We start from the raw sequence: 6,477 nt of genomic DNA, 5'->3' as shown, positions 1-6,477 counted from the left end.
AAAACGTCATAGTATAGCATGTCGCTCTAAAAACGTCATATTATAGCATGTCGCTCTAAAAACTGTCACAGTATAGCATGTCGCTCTAAAAACGTCATATTATAGCGTGTCGCTCTAAAAACGTCATATTATAGCATGTCGCTCTAAAACGTCATAGTATAGCATGTCGCTCTAAAAACGTCATATTATAGCGTGTCGCTCCAAAAACATCAAATTATAGCGTGTCGCTCTAAAAACGTCATATTATAGCATGTCGCTCTTAAAATGTCATCGTCTTGCATGTCGCTCTAAAAACATCATATTACATCATGTCGCTCAAAAACGTCATATTATAGCGTGTCGCTCTTAAAACGTCATATTATAGCATGTCCCTCAAAACATGTCATATTATAGCATGTCGCTCTAAAAACGTCATAGTATAGCATGTAGCTCTAAAAACGTCATATTATAGCGTGTCGCTCTAAAAACGTCATATTATAGCATGTCGCTCTTAAAACGTCATAGTATAGCCTGTCGCTCTAAAAACGTCATAGTATAGCATGTCGCTCTAAAAACGTCATATTATAGCGTGTCGCTCTAAAAACGTCATATTATAGCATGTCGCTCTAAAAACGTCATAGTATAGCATGTCCCTCAAAACATGTCATATTATAGCATGTCGCTCTAAAAACGTCATATTATAGCATGTCGCTCTAAAAACGTCATAGTATAGCATGTCGCTCTAAAAACGTCATATTATAGCGTGTCGCTCTAAAAACGTCATCGTATAGCGTGTCGCTCTAAAAACGTCATATTATAGCATGTCGCTCTTAAAACGTCATAGTATAGCGTGTCGCTCTAAAAACGTCATAGTATAGCATGTCGCTCTAAAAACGTCATATTATAGCGTGTCGCTCTAAAAACGTCATATTATAGCATGTCGCTCTAAAAACGTCATAGTATAGCGTGTCGCTCTAAAAACGTCATATTATAGCATGTCCCTCAAAACATGTCATATTATAGCATGTCGCTCTAAAAACGTCATATTATAGCATGTCGCTCTAAAAACGTCATATTATAGCGTGTCGCTCTAAAAACGTCATAGTATAGCATGTCGCTCTTAAAACGTCATAGTATAGCATGTCGCTCTAAAAACGTCATATTATAGCGTGTCGCTCTAAAAACGTCATAGTATAGCATGTCGCTCAAAAACGTCATATTATAGCGTGTCGCTCTAAAAACGTCATATTATAGCATGTCGCTCTAAAAACGTCATAGTATAGCGTGTCGCTCTAAAAACGTCATATTATAGCATGTCGCTCTAAAAACGTCATAGTATAGCATGTCGCTCTAAAAACGTCATATTATAACATGTCGCTCTAAAAACTGTCATAGTATAGCATGTCGCTCTAAAAACGTCATAGTATAGCGTGTCGCTCTAAAAACGTCATATTATAGCGTGTCGCTCTAAAAACGTCATAGTATAGCATGTCGCTCTAAAAACGTCATAGTATAGCATGTCGCTCTAAAAACGTCATAGTATAGCGTGTCGCTCCAAAAACATCAAATTATAGCGTGTCGCTCTAAAAACGTCATATTATAGCATGTCGCTCTTAAAATGTCATCGTCTTGCATGTCGCTCTAAAAACATCATATTACATCATGTCGCTCAAAAACGTCATATTATAGCGTGTCGCTCTTAAAACGTCATATTATAGCATGTCCCTCAAAACATGTCATATTATAGCATGTCGCTCTAAAAACGTCATATTATAGCGTGTCGCTCTAAAAACGTCATATTATAGCATGTCGCTCTTAAAACGTCATAGTATAGCATGTCGCTCTAAAAACGTCATAGTATAGCATGTCGCTCTAAAAACGTCATAGTATAGCGTGTCGCTCTAAAAACGTCATAGTATAGCGTGTCGCTCTAAAAACGTCATATTATAGCATGTCGCTCTAAAAACGTCATATTATAGCGTGTCGCTCTAAAAACGTCATAGTATAGCGTGTCGCTCTTAAAACGTCATATTATAGCGTGTCGCTCTAAAAACGTCATAGTATAGCGTGTCGCTCTAAAAACGTCATAGTATAGCGTGTCGCTCTAAAAACGTCATAGTATAGCGTGTCGCTCTAAAAACGTCATATTATAGCATGTCGCTCTTAAAACGTCATACTATAGCGTGTCGCTCTAAAAACGTCATAGTATAGCGTGTCGCTCTAAAAACGTCATATTATAGCATGTCGCTCTAAAAACGTCATATTATAGCGTGTCGCTCTAAAAACGTCATAGTATAGCGTGTCGCTCTAAAAACGTCATATTATAGCGTGTCGCTCTAAAAACGTCATAGTATAGCGTGTCGCTCTAAAAACGTCATATTATAGCGTGTCGCTCTAAAAACGTCATATTATAGCGTGTCGCTCTAAAAACGTCATAGTATAGCGTGTCGCTCTTAAAACGTCATAGTATAGCGTGTCGCTCTAAAAACGTCATATTATAGCGTGTCGCTCTAAAAACGTCATATTATAGCGTGTCGCTCTAAAAACGTCATAGTATAGCGTGTCGCTCTAAAAACGTCATATTATAGCATGTCGCTCTAAAAACGTCATATTATAGCGTGTCGCTCTAAAAACGTCATGTTATAGCATGTCGCTCCAAAACTGTCACAGTATAGCATGTCGCTCTTAAAATGTCATCGTCTTGCATGTCGCTCTAAAAACATCATATTACATCATGTCGCTCAAAAACGTCATATTATAGCGTGTCGCTCTTAAAACGTCATATTATAGCATGTCCCTCAAAACATGTCATATTATAGCATGTCGCTCTAAAAACGTCATATTATAGCATGTCGCTCTAAAAACGTCATATTATAGCGTGTCGCTCTAAAAACGTCATGTTATAGCATGTCGCTCCAAAACTGTCACAGTATAGCATGTCGCTCTAAAAACGTCATATTATAGCATGTCGCTCTAAAAACGTCATATTATAGCGTGTCGCTCTAAAAACGTCATGTTATAGCATGTCGCTCCAAAACTGTCACAGTATAGCATGTCGCTCTTAAAATGTCATCGTCTTGCATGTCGCTCTAAAAACATCATATTACATCATGTCGCTCAAAAACGTCATATTATAGCGTGTCGCTCTTAAAACGTCATATTATAGCATGTCCCTCAAAACATGTCATATTATAGCATGTCGCTCTAAAAACGTCATATTATAGCATGTCGCTCTAAAAACGTCATATTATAGCGTGTCGCTCTAAAAACGTCATATTATAGCGTGTCGCTCTAAAAACGTCATAGTATAGCATGTCGCTCCAAAACTGTCACAGTATAGCATGTCGCTCTTAAAATGTCATTGTCTTGCATGTCGCTCTAAAAACATCATATTACATCATGTCGCGCAAAAACGTCATATTATAGCGTGTCGCTCTTAAAACGTCATATTATAGCATGTCCCTCAAAACATGTCATATTATAGCATGTCGCTCAAAAACGTCATATTATAGCGTGTCGCTCTTAAAACGTCATATTATAGAATGTCCCTCAAAACATGTCATATTATAGCATGTCGCTCTAAAAACGTCATAGCATGTCGCTCTAAAAACGTCATAGTATAGCGTGTTGCTGTAAAAACGTCATATTATAGCATGTCGCTCTAAAAACGTCATAGTATAGCGTGTTGCTGTAAAAACGTCATATTATAGCATGTCGCTCTAAAAACGTCATAGTTTAGCCTTGGTCCACAAAACGTTGTTCTATCCCGGCTGTCTGAACTAGGTGAGGAGCAACACAAAAACAGTCCAAACGCTGGTTCATAGAGGGTTAGATGGGTATTTATTTGAAAGAGTAAGTTTACAACAACACAACATGTGAGGGGCTTAAAAGCAAAAGGTCGTTAGTAAAATGAAAATAAACAGAACTAAAAGTGAACTTCACGTTGACATTGATGGGCATTCCAACAAGGAACAAAGTGAGCACCCTAAAGTAAAACTACCAATGGGTTCCCTGTTTTCCTTTCTGAACAGTTCAAAGGTCCCTCTCTATCTCCCCACACATCCACCAACCACTGAAACACATCTCCAAAGTTCTGCTGAAGCTAAGCTTTCCCTCAGATGAACGCCAGATGAAGGAGCCTTTTGACAGGCAGCTGGCATCAAGCTGTAAAGGAAAAATCCACCCTAAGATGTCGCTCTAAAAACGTCATATTATAGCATGTCGCTCAAAAACTGTCACAGTATAGCATGTCGCTCTAAAAACATCATAGTATAGTCATTAGGAGTTAATGACAGAGCAGCACATCCAGACTCTGTCTCATTTATGTAGAGATTAAACTTCAGTGTCATTCATTGATGTTAAAGTGCAGTTTTTCAGATGTTTGTTGCACATGCTCTCGATCAAACCAGTCCAGGTGGAAGACGATGTGAAGAGAAGCTCCAGAGGATGAATATCACACATTTACGTTGGAAATAAATGTCCTTTAATTAGATATTGTCATGCAAAAGATGGCTTTCCCTTTAATGATGTTCAAATCTTTGAGTGTTTTGTTGATGTTGGTTTCTAAATGTTTTCTGACGCTCGGCCCCAAACATTAAAACCTTTTACGGCTCATAAGCTGCAACAATTCACACGTTATCAACTATCTTTCTGAGTAAACTAAGATAAAAAATGAAAAACTTCCTGATTCCTGCATCATGAATGTAAATCTTTTTTGTTTTTATGACAGTAAACTGAATATATTTGGGTTTGCGTTTTTTAAATGAAAACAAGAAATGAATTACTGGAGAAAACAATCAACAGATTAATGGACAAAGAAAATGTGTTTTCCAACATATATGACTGAATTACTCAACATTGCAAGATACATACATTTTTAATTCAATTTTATTTATAGAACGCCAATTACAGGTCAAATTGTCTCAAGACGCTTTATTTTTATATTTTATTATATTTAAAATATGACAAAGTAAGAAATTTAAACCTCTTGACTAATCCAATTTATTATTTGGTTTTAAAGGAACTAATTGACAATTAAAACTGGACGAGCCCTCAGTAGAGAGCAGAACCACGCCCATGCATGATACTCTGTATCAATTTTGATCATCCTACGTATATGCCTTCCTACTTGATCTGCTGACCTCTAACTCCACAACTGAGCAGGGGACCTTAGACTGATCTTTAGTGCCAAGTTTGATTATCCTGACTTCAGCACTTGCAGAGATATCTGAACGGACATACACATACATACTTACCCAGCCAGATACCGAAGCGAATGCAGTAACCCCACTGACGTACGTCAGGCGTGGTTAATAACTTTCTCCACTAAAACTAATAAACATGAGATAAAATAGAAGGAACAGTTTTAAATCCTGCAGTCCCACGACGACAAGAATAAAGTTTCTCAGCAAAAAATTGTTTTGACATTTAATAACTGAGTCCTGAAATAAAATTACAGTTGTGGATTTCTGTCATTTAGTCTGGACTCAACAAATAACAGCAGCATAAATCTCAAACGTCATTCTGAGGAGTCTGGATTGAGGTTTCTCACTTGATAGTGATCGAAACATGACATTTAGGTTGGTTTAAAGGAATATTCCACCTTAAATCTTTGAATGTTGACCTAAAAGGTTGGTTTCAGGAAGTATTCCACCTACAAGGTCCTCACACATCCACCTTAAAGGAACATTCCACCAAAAACCCCTGGACATGCGCCTAAAATGTGGGTTTAACTGAGTATTCCATCCAAAATCCTCAGAGACCTGAGGGGCTGGTTAAAAGGAAAATTTCACCTAAAACCTCAAATATAAAACTGAAAGGGTGGTTTAGAAAAAATCCTTCAATGTAGACCAAAAAAGTTAGTTTGGAGGAATATTTCACCTCAAATGTAGACCTGAGAAGTTGGTTTAGAAGAATATACCATCCTAAACATCCTTAAATGTAGACTAAATGATGGTTGGAAGAAAACGCCACCTAAAATCCTCCAATGTAGACCTAAAAGATGAGTTTAATGGTATATTCCACCTAAAATTCACTACTGTAGACGTTGGAGGTTGGTCTGATGGTACATTCCACCCAACATCCTTGAACATAAACTTAAAAAGTGCTTTCAAAGGAATATTCCACCTAAAATCCTTCAATGTAGACCAAAAAATGTTTGTGTAAAGGAGTATTCCACCTTAAATATAGACCTAAAGGATGGTTTGGAGTAATATTCTATCCAAAAATCTTCCAATGTAAACCTAAAAGGTTTATCTGATGGTATATTCTACCCAACTTCCTGGAACATTTACCTAAAAGGTTAGTTTAATGGTATATTCCCAGAAGAACCCTTGAACAATGGGCTTCTTGGTATATTCCACCCAAAATACTTGTACATATACCAAGAAGTCAGTGTAAAGGTAATGTAGACCAAAAAGGATTGTTTAAAGGAACACTTAAACTATTATTTTCATTATTTAATAACCTGTTATCAGTCAGAACCCTGGCAAACTTATT

This window comes from Acanthochromis polyacanthus, chromosome 13 (genome assembly GCF_021347895.1).
Source record: "Acanthochromis polyacanthus isolate Apoly-LR-REF ecotype Palm Island chromosome 13, KAUST_Apoly_ChrSc, whole genome shotgun sequence".
NCBI classification, from domain to species: Eukaryota; Metazoa; Chordata; class Actinopteri; family Pomacentridae; genus Acanthochromis; species Acanthochromis polyacanthus.
This window is presented reverse-complemented; position numbering follows the sequence as displayed.